Genomic DNA, 11,533 nt, shown 5'->3' with positions numbered 1-11,533 from the left:
GCTGGATTGTAGACATTTTTATAAGCATATTTGTGAGCCTGCCTCTTTGTTATTAAATTCAATATAATTTCAGATTTTTCTATAACTTTTCTTCTGGTTAACTTAGAAAGTGAGCTATTATTGTTACAGGTTAGTTTTCTAAACTACAAAAAAAGCAACTGTTAGGGATGCTCAAATATGAAAAATTGGACCGATATTGATATCTGATAGTAACACCGGTATTATGCCAGATTTACCAATATTTCATTTTATAATTTTTTTTTTATCCGATTACTCGATTAATCGTAAGAATAATCGATAGATTACTCGATTACTAAAATATTCGTTTACAACAGCCCTAATTTCAACACTTTAAAAGTGTCTATATATATATAGTGTCTATATATAGTTAAAGTGTTAATTTAACTATTTTTGGAGAGTTGGTACCTTAACTCTTATAAAGTGTCAAATATCAAATCTGCTTACTAACACTAATTCAGTGTTAGATCTTAATATTAACTCTCACAGAGTATTTTTTTATCTTCTTAAGAGTTATTTGTAATTAATATTAGATAGGTATTTTATTGTTTTGAACTTCTAAAAATTATTTGGAAAATAAACATTTAATAAAGAGGCAGTGATTTTCTCAAATGCATTTATTTAAAAATGTGCACCATAATTACAAAACATATTACATGGAATAATGTGCATGTTTCACATGTTGCTTTCATTCACATATCGCTTATTAAAAGGTCTGACATATCAGCTGTGCAATACAAAATGCAGTATGCTTCATAAATTTTTCTTCAATACAATATGCATGAAATTGTTCAAAGTACAAGGTGGAGAAAGTAAAGCAAGCAGTTCATGTAATATGATAGAGTACATTTTCTTTTAACAGGTAGATTACTGGATATTTCAGTACGCACTTAGAAATGGCTGTAAATTTACAGCGGAATTCCAGCAGTAACATACTGTTATACCAAAATATGGTAGGATATTGTAAATTTGATGTCTTCTTCTATTGTCACAATCAAGACTGACAACTGGCAGTAAACTACCGCAAAATACAGTTTTTTTCCTAGGCAAGACATTTTACTTGTATTTGCATCTTAGAGAACCAGCATTTAAATATTAAATGGAAAGACAAAAATACTTTCCATAATAAATCTTTTAGGGAATGAATCGAAATCTACAGAGCATAATCAAAAGTGTTAGATTACCAATGTTGGTGTTGTACGTTAAAAATACAATGTTAATTAAACACTTGTTTAGTCAAATTTAAAGATAGGTTTGTCAGCTTCCCTAAAGAAATGGTGTTTGATAAAGAGTTGCTCCCACAATCGCAACGTATCTGTGACGTTACGTGTTTGCCTGAGAGACAGCAGTATGGCGTCTTGTCTGGAGCTTATCATAACAAGGTAAGTTCCCCAAAGCTATTAAAACATGCTCTTTATGTTCTCTCTTTAATGTATTTATGTAATGTAATGGTGATGTATTGTCTCAATGTTTGTAACTCCCTGGCGGACATTATACCACAATGTATGCTGCATTATACTGTTATGTATTCTATATCTCAATAAAGATCTATTTAAAAAAAACAAAAAACAAAACAAGGTAAGTTCCATGTTAAGACCATCATGTTTTTAATTTTGATTATTTTTTATGAATGCATTAACTTTCTCTTTGTGCAAGAGTATCAACTTATGCTTAACGTAAGTTTATTTGTTTGGATATCACGGTACAACTGTTCAGTACAGGGGAGCTCAAGTCCAGTCCTTGAGAGCTGCCATCCTGCAACTTTCAGATGCTTCCCCGCACCAATTAACACAACTGAATCAAATGAATGCCTGGTTAGCAGGTCTGTTCGGAGCTGATCCTAGTCTGTTGGAGTAAAGATGCATCAAAATGTTGCAGGACGGTAGCTCACGAGGACTGGATGTGAGCACTCTTGGTTTATTATTTTAGTTAGCAGCTAAAGCTAGCCAAGCAGGTGTAGCACGGGGTGTCGGGTCGTTAAACGAACACTAAAACTGTCAGAAAGGCTGTTTGAGTTAACATTATTTAGCTGCGGAGTCATTTTCTTGAAGTTTTTGGCTATAGACGGCATAACGGGGAACCGGTGGTTTGATCTATGCAATCAAAGCTGAGCCAAAATGTTTTTGTCTCTATAAATAATAATGATAATAAACAATGACATACTGGCTGCCTATTTTTTTCTTATCTTTATTATCCTAATGTGTCTGCTATTTATCCTGTTGTTCCTCCAGGCTGGGGAAACCAGGCATTCTTCTGTTGGTTCATGTGCTTTGTAGGCCACAAGAAGAATCCAAAACAGCTCATGTCAAACTGTGGACCATGTTTTCAGATATGTGCAGGTATGTGGTTATTCTAATGATCCTACTTCTTTGTAGAAGCAGTTTCTCATTGGCTTTGTTTGCTATCTGAATGTAGCTGTGCTGCTAAATATATTTAATAATTTTTATTATTCGTCTTCTTATCATTATGTCAAAGATGCAAGCCAGTGTTGAAGCCTTCCTCATTGCCGTGCAACCGGGACAGCCCTTCCTCCTGCATGTCGGTGAAAACAAGAGCAGCACCAAAGACACTTCACCATCAGTGATCACAAGGTCATCCAAGGTAGCTTTTGATGAACTTTCAAAGCACACTTCACCTTCAGTGCAAAGTACCATGAATTCCTCTACAACGTCTGTAAATTAATCCAGCCTACACTTTTCAACATTGATGTGACTTGCGCGACAATCGAGGAGTTTAAGATCCTTGCTTTTACTTTACCTGGCAGAGTGGACACTCTTTATTATGACGATCATTTAAATGCATACTGTATCAATAAGAGATTTGTTTTATCTTCTTCCAATTAAGGACTTGGCTTATTACAGTCCCTATGGCAAGCAGTTTTCTGCATGGTCAGCATTGAAGGCCATATTGTCTTTGAGAGGCTCCAGCCAACATTCCAGACTGGACATGTTGTCCATCTTCTTCATCTTCAACCTCCAATATCAACATGAGGCAGCCAAGACTTTGGAGTTCATTCAACGGTAAAACCATTCCTATATTGTTTTTTTTTACAATGACCTGGTTTTAAAGTTCTAAAGCAAGTTATGATTAACATTTGACAAAGGTGGTGATGTTTTCTCTTTACGTAATTAAAAACAGCTTTATTTATATATTGTAACAGCTGTATTCAAAATGCCACACTATTTGTATTCTCAGGAATTTTCCCATTTTTGATTTTGTTTTTTAGTCGCTTCATTGGGAATAACACAGAAAGGGGCACAAAGGCCGGTCATGGGAAAATGGTATCCAAACAGATAGGAAAGACCATTCAAAAGAAAAAGTGACGGTCAATGTTCAGGTTTCCACCCTCATCAAAAACCTGATGGACTTTGAGTGGCATCTCATTTAGGTTAGTTGTTCTTTAATTTTCTTTGAAATATTTCTGTTTTCATATTATTTAGGATCTAAATTGTATTGTCTCTTCTTTTTCCATGTTGGACGGTGCCTTCATCTGCATCAAATAAAGTAAGTGCCACTTGGACTCTTGAAAATCACATTTTAAAACCCTGTTAATACTAGAATTCCACATTATTTCAGTCATGTTGAATTTTAGATTTTGGAAGTTCTTTGTCATTTATTTGTTTAGTGATACCCAAAGCATGGATATTTCTTTAAGAACTGTGTTTATATGTTCATAAGATTGTAAAAATTAATTAGATAAACCCAGTTTATGTCGCTGTAAACTGAAAGTCTTCAATTTTTATTCCAGTGTTAGTGAAATTATATATTGACTTTGAAGGCCTATATTTTACCAGTTCTCTGAGGAATGGTTATGTGTTATTTGTTTTGAATGTTTGAAGATATTGGAAATATATGTGGTTTGAGGCATAGTGGTGCCTTTAAATAAAAATTCTGTGCTGACGGTTACTTATCGCATCCTCTTTTGTGTTATGTGAAGTTCTGATTATGCAGATTATGCATTTTAGAACCGCATCAATTGTACCACTTCTAAGAAGCCTACACTGGGTCAGGTATTCTATTGTAAAACTAAGACTGTACTTTAAAAAGTAGCATTACAGTTTTCTTGGCAGTAGTTTACTCATAAAGTGAATGCAGGAGTAAAACTAAATTTACTGTTAAAAATACTGGAACGCTACTATCTGAAGGTATATTTACTTTCACCACTGTATTTTACGGTGGCCAACAGGTACAAACACCCAGCAAAGACGAGAAAAACTCATGCAACAAAAAAGAGATGCAAACAAAAAATGCTGAAAACAGAAGTGATCCAGACCACTAGGGGGAGTCGAACAAAGAACAGCTGTGTCCGAAGTCAGGTTTTGCATCTTTGGGTCCTCGACAACCGGAAGAGAGAAGCTGTAGCTTTCAGCTAGCTGCTTAGCCTCTACCTTGGCGTTATGTTGCTTAGCAACCGTGACAACATGAATCACGTAGCAGCGAAGAAAAAAAACGGACTCAAAATATTTTTTTTTCTCCTGATTTCTCTATTACTCTTCACTTTTTGTATTAAAGGCTGTTGCATATTTAAAAAATCTGTTAGTCTGATTCTAAAATGTTCAAACACGTATAGCACATTTACACAAGGAATGTAAGCAAAGTATCCCTTTTCAAATCTCTTACAAACTGTATTGTCTTACCAGATCTCAGGTAAGACAGTTTAATCAAACTATTGTATTTTTAGGCTTAACTTTAAAAAGTCAAACCGATTTGCTCAGGAATAAATGAAATATTTTAGTGAACCAAAATATGACAACTATATTACCTGACTTAATATCTGTGTTTAATTGTCATTTGGGAAAGCCCAAATGAGTCAGGTGTTCTCCCGTGGAATACGAAACCTGGACCAGCAGGCGAGGGGAGCTGGGTGTTAATACAGCGGGAGCAGACATCTCCGAAAACGTCGGAGCAATATTGCAATAAGGTGATGCACTAACGAACCGAGCAGAAATGTGAGATTTACACATCTACATTCTCGCCTACAAACAAGTATAAATCGTGTCACGGTTGCTAAGCAACATAACGCCGAGGTGGAGGCTAGGCAGCTAGCTGAAGGCTACAGCTTCTCTCTGCAATGCTCTCTGCCTTCGCAGGACCCCTATTCCGTTTCTCATATCGTTTCTCAACAGGTCGTTTCTCAAGCCCATGACAGAATAAGCTTGAAAGGATGCAGACCCTGAACTCGGACACAAAGCTCTAGTGGTCTGGAACTCTTGTTTTTATATATATTTTTTGCATCTCTTTTTTGTTTGCGTCTTTTCTTTGTTGTATTTGTTTTTCTCGTGTTTGCTGCGCATTTGCACCCGTCGACCACCATAGTATTTTAACGATTCTGTATTTTAGTTCTGCTGGTGTCCATATGGTTATGTGTATTTGTTATAAGTTGCATTGTGATCACTGTTATGTGTAGAGTGTTATGGGGTTCCCCTGTCTGACTCTGCTGACTCCCACTCACATGTGATGGACCTGTCATGTGGGCGGGGGATCAGGGGAGCGAGAGGACCAGGACCGATGCTGATCTGACAGAACACCGGAAGAGCGGAGAGTTCAGTGTGTGTTAGCAGTGAAGCTATTCAGTTGAGTGTAACGATTTGTTAGAGGGGCGAGCTGCAGCCTGAGGAATAGCAGCTCCCTATTATTTCTAATAAACCCTGGTGACGGTACTACATCTGCGGTGTGTTGGTGTCATTACAGAATTTACTTACAGTACTACACCACTTTAAAAGGTACAGGATTGAAAAGGTAAATGTGGTATCTACAGACGCCAGCTTTTTTTTTTGTTTTTACCGTTTTTTGGAAAGAACGGTAAAAAAAAAAAAAAAGAACTGGCGTCCGTAGCTATCAGTATTTTTTGTTATTATTTCAGAAAAAAGGTAGATTACCATTCTTACGAAAGAACGGTAAACTACTGGCAGCTATAGACGCCAGGATTTTACCGTTCTTTCAAAAAATGGTAAACTACTGGCAGCTACAGACGCCAGTATTTTACCATTCTTTCAAAGAACGGTAAACTACTGGCAGCTACAGACGCCAGTATTTTACCGTTTTAAAAAAAAAAAACGGTAAACTACTGGCAGCTACAGACGCCAGTATTTTACCGTTTTAAAAAAAAAACGGTAAACTACTGGCAGCTACAGACGCCAGAAGTTTACCTTTATTTCACAGTATCTATACCGTACTTGCATTGACGGTAACCTACTGTCAGGATTAATTACGGTACAGCTACTGTGTATTACAGTAAACTTCTGGCGTCTATAGCTGCCAGTATGTTACTGTAAATTTACAGGATTATTTCTTAGAGTGTACATAATAGAACAACCTGATTATCAGATTCATCATTTCTTATCCGGATTATGTTTCTGTTGGTAAGAGACAGTTCCTCTCTTCACTCCCCCAAAGAGATGTCCACTCACTAACAGATTGTCTTCAGGTTATTAGGCTGTTCGTGATGTTTGGCCAGGAACATCAACATGCTCCTCTACTGCATTAGACAGTCTTCAGTCTCTGAGTACGACAGCCAGTGTCGTGTCGTGTCGTGTCGGTCTCTGGATCATAACAAACAAAAAAACATAACAATGAGGAATGGAACGAATGAATAAATTTACTACAACTCTAACAACAAGCCTCAATTACAGAAATGTAGGGTTTCAGAGATATTAACAGTTACATAATAATTTTTGGAGCTTGAATCTTCGAAGAATCCTTGGAAGTGTAGCCCAACTATATACCACTTTAAAGTAGGTAAGGGCTCCTGAGTTCATTAAACCTGTGTACTCACAAATAATAACTTTCATACACTCTCGTGTGTAGACCTATGTTGAGTTTCACCCTTTGAGAAAGATTACATCAGTACTTGTCTGTACTACAAAAAAAAAAAAAATAAAATAAAAAATCAAAACACACCTTTATGAGTTTGGAACTGGGGAACATGTATTAAACATAAACGTAAAATCACAAAACACACAATACTTCAATCTCCTATGTAGCTAATGTGGGCCCACACTTAAATGTTCTCCTAAGCCGGTGTTCTGTCAGATCAGCATACGTTGTCAGACAGTCATACGCTTAGCATGAGCTAAGCGTATGACTGTATATGACTGTATATACTGTATATGCTGTCATTACCATATGATTTTATTTAATCATCAACATAGAATCATGACGTAGATCATCATACACTTTGTTATTAACAGCTGTATGGCATCCTGACTTAGCGGTTAAGTAGGTTAATGAGTTTTACACAGGCGTGTGTTGTAGTTGACTGCAGCTGCAGCCAGACCTGCTTTAAATACACTTTTAAACCACGACAACGCATGTATATTTATCTAGTTATCATATTATGTGATATTATAGACAATTTAATGACTTATTTTCGTCATAACTTGTTGCGTATGCTGAACTGACCACTGTGCTGACGGTCTGACTTCTTAATGCGCATGCGCGGGCATGCGTACTGACTGCATGTATGATATTCTGACAGCGTATGGCTATCTGACAGAACACCGGCAATAACGAACTAAAATGAGGTCCCAAACAAACCCGTTGCAGGCCTGATGCGGTGAGGAAGCGTGGAATAGCTGCACCTCATTCCAAGGAAAAATCTTTATCCTGAGTCACAGCTGTCCACATGGTGTCAGCTCCTCCTCCAGTCCTTCGGTCCACCGGATCCGGGAAACAGCAGGAAAAACCGACACAGTCCTCCGGCAAACCGGAATGCTCCCACGAAGTTTCCTGGTTGCCGAGCTAGCTCCCAGTACTAACAGGCACAGTCAATTAGCATTCACGGCGCTAGTGAATGTTATGCGCTATGGCGAGCATCACCGATAATTCTCACTCAACTGTATAATCAATTTCGATTTGAAATCCTCACAGTAACTGTAATAAGAGCGTGAAGTTGACATCTATAAATAAGCTGTCGAATTGAAAGCTTAGATACCTACATATCACTCTTAACTCCCCACGTTTTTCCAGCGCGGTTCATCTCTTTTTTTTCTTTCCCTCTCTCTCCCGTTACTTCCTGTCTCTTCCCTCCGTTCTCCTATCGTGCCCCTGACCCTCAGCCAACCACGGACCAGTAAGGTTGCTGTGCTCTACACCACTTCCTCTTACAAACATGAGCCCTTCAAAATAAAATATGGTAAAGATTTCTTTCTGTTTTAACTACATATTTCCGAAATATGTGTATTTGTTACATCAAATACCTGTAAATACAGCTTTTTATTAACACTTATTTATAACAATTTTAACATATTTAAGCAAACATGTTTAACACATTTTAAATTATTTCACCCTTCATGAACTTAACTCACACAAAATACCTTTAATTTAGACTGGGTTACAGAAGGATCGGGAGAGGGAGGTTAGGCTGACGACTGGCGATTCATCCTCAACCACCAGACTGGTTCTAATATATACAAAAAGGCAATAAAAGGATTAAAACATGCTGCAAAACCTATATAAGACATAAGGCCGGGAATAATGCTGTCAACAGTTTTTCAAAGGGAAAAAAATCGATCAGAAAGGTTGATAAATCTGACCAATATTCATGTAAACGTTCAACATCATGAAAAAACATACGGATATGTTCAATTTAGCCAAGAATTTGATTGAATCTTCACCCGGTCGATTTTTTTCAACACTTATACTCCGCTAACATTCGGCATGCTAAGCTAAATATACTAACTAACACCTAGCCTTGTGTCGACCGTGACATCTATCATACAGGTTGAGCTCAACTCAAAATAATAGTTATAAACCATCTCAGAAAAAAATTACTTACCAAGCGCAGTAAAAAACTCAGACAGGTGGAAAGTAAATAGTCCTGAAATGAGTAGGCTTCTGTCGCTTCGCTTCGGTGGGAATCTATGATTCTGGGGCGGAGTCAGTGAATTAACTCCTTCAGTGTTATAGCCGCTGTAGGAGTTCAGAGTTAAGAAGTAAAGAGTTATTGGTTCTATTTTAACACCTCTAGATTTGATACGAAACACTTTGTTTTAACACTGGATTTTAACTACTAATAAGATACACCCCAGAGTTACAGAAACAGAATGTGACTCTATTAGAGTAAAATTAACTCTGCTTTTGCACAAAGTCTACTAACACCAAAACATTTAACACTTTTGAATTTGCTGTGTATGATGTTAATGTTTGCTTTTTATTTAATGGTGCATCTTTTACATGTTTGCCTTGATAAAACCTAACAGAAACAGCTAAAACCAGCAGTTAAATCAGAAAAAAAAAAATTGCTTTTTTCCATTATTTTAGTTATGAGAAAATAAAGGCTACGTTAGCATAGCCTTTATGCTAACGTATTGTTTCATTTTATATTAAATGAAACAATATGAGACTTATATAGTGCTTTTCAACCCTCATAAAAAGTATAGCATCTTTGAGAATCCTCCAAGGATTCTCAAAGATGCTATACAATAAAATAAAAAATGTCTTTTATGTAATATAGTTCTCTTGCGTCTTCTTGGAACCTCTAAAGCGCCGAGACACGTAGAAAACAAAAGTGATGTAGATTATGTGTTGCTTTGTGGTAACATGGATGTGAAATACTAAATCACATTGTGTGGTACATAATTAGGGCCTTTGAATTGAATATTCCTATTTTTGAAAGGGGAGAAAAACCAACAGTTACATTCTTTCTCAACATTACTTTGCCTCATGATGTGGCCTGCCTTGTTTTTCACAACAAACTTCAAAATCCTCACCCTCAGTATTTTTATTGCTTTCAGATTGATGCAATTAGTCAAGACTTGTTTTTCACATATTGGCCTTCTTTAGGGCTTGGAAATGTCTGTTCTACTATAAAGAAATGTTTACTATGAAACATGTCACCTATGTTGAATTCTGAAAGAAAATGCTTTTAAATTATTTTAACCCTTAAGATTATCCCTGAATTTACAGCTGGTGAGAAGTATTAATATATCTGTAAATGTAGTTTACTTTACATACTGATCTTACCTGGTGTCTAAGGAGAAAAAAAAATCTTTCCAGTATGGTACACGACAATTTTTGTGGATTTTGGGGGAAATGGAAAAGCATTGACTGTAATTGTTGCAGTCTAAAAGCACAAAAACTTAAAAACGTAAGAAGGTATTTTCTGAATACCACCTATAGCTTAATCTCAGTTTTGACTTAATGTGTCATCAATTTTTACTCAATTTATACCCAATTTCTTCATCAGACTTTCAGTAATCAGCTTTGGATGCACAAAGAGGCATCTTGCTTTCTTCAGTTACTGAACTGAAGAAAGCAAGAATGATCTTGGCTCTACCAACCAGTTATTGACTCAGTAACTCAGAAAAGCTAAATTAACTCTCTGTGTGGAATACTTTTCAATCTTCCGTGTTCAAGTAAAAAAATAAAAATAATAAAAAATGAAAATAAATTAATAATAACAACAACAATAATAATAATAATAATAATAATAATAATAATAATAATAATAGATTATTTTTTCATGTGCATTTCATCTTAAGCAATGTTTTTATTTTAATAGACTGATGTGACAAATAAGGTGGAGACCCATGTTTTATATTTTAAAGATTAAAAATAGATAAACAGAGGAACTTGCTATATATAATGCAGTGTTGAAACAGGAATAATAGACCAACATAGTGCTGTAACATCAGACCCATCTGGATCTGAATGATAGGTGCCCTATTCTCTATTCTTCCTGTAACCAACAACTTCTATCATAGAACATGTCCTCAATACCCTCTGGAATCAATTTTCTCCAGCATGTTCAGAGTGTCCAATGTGGCCAGCAAGCAAAAGATTGATTAAATTTCAGATCAAAACATAATTTTTGCAAAAGAGACAGTGTGTATATGTGTATTGGTGGAGATTGGGTGCGGGTTTTGCAGTACTTCTAGCAAGCTGTAAAGTGGGTCCTTTGCATGCCGTGTGTGTTATCACCTTGAGAGTCATTAATTACTATTGGAGCAAGGCCACAACCATGGTTGTCACCAAAGATGACAAATGGGGGTGGAGGAGAGTGAAAGGTGTGCTTGTGTGAGTCTGAGAATGTATGTGTGGGGTTGGGGCGGAGCGTTTGAGTTGTATCTATATCATTCAACCCGTGCATCAGCCAGGTAATGTGTTGTCAACATAGAAGAGAAGATGGACACTCATGTCCAATGATGAATAATGCTGCTGTGTGATTGTTGGCCTGTGTGATAGTTACCTGCCACTGATTAGGTAACCATGTGATGTGTGGCCTCGTTGATATTTACATAGAAACAGAAAACAAAATGTCAACAACTCAGGCCATTCTCTTCTACTTTTGCAATTTTCTTTTAATAGTTACAAAAATTGACCTCTCTTTTATGCCAAAGGCAGTGTTACATCTCACAGTCGTATTTTATTTTCCTGTCCCTGTGCCCCGTCTCTCCCCTTCACCAACAGTAACATGCCAATTAATGGGGTTGTTCATCCAGCGTTAACATAATTCACTTTGAGGTAATAACTGTGTGAGTTTACCCAGCAGCAGCACAAGGACTGAAGTGTGATT

At 36.6% G+C, this 11,533-nt stretch overlaps 1 long non-coding RNA gene across 1 annotated transcript; it reads right to left on the bottom strand.

The window, feature by feature from the left end:
* Positions 1-620: 620 nt before the first annotated feature.
* On the bottom strand, positions 621-8,038 carry LOC148157883 (uncharacterized). Its single transcript, XR_015764054.1, has 2 exons — positions 7,555-8,038; positions 621-6,560 (listed from the first exon to the last, which is right to left on the bottom strand). It is a non-coding gene; the product is annotated as an uncharacterized LOC148157883 (long non-coding RNA).
* Positions 8,039-11,533: the final 3,495 nt, after the last annotated feature.

Source organism: Poecilia mexicana, unplaced genomic scaffold (genome assembly GCF_051168715.1).
Source record: "Poecilia mexicana isolate PSO_F unplaced genomic scaffold, ASM5116871v1 scaffold_8, whole genome shotgun sequence".
NCBI lineage: Eukaryota > Metazoa > Chordata > Actinopteri > Cyprinodontiformes > Poeciliidae > Poecilia > Poecilia mexicana.
Note: the sequence above shows the minus strand (reverse complement) of the source record. Positions and strands in the feature narration are given on the sequence as shown.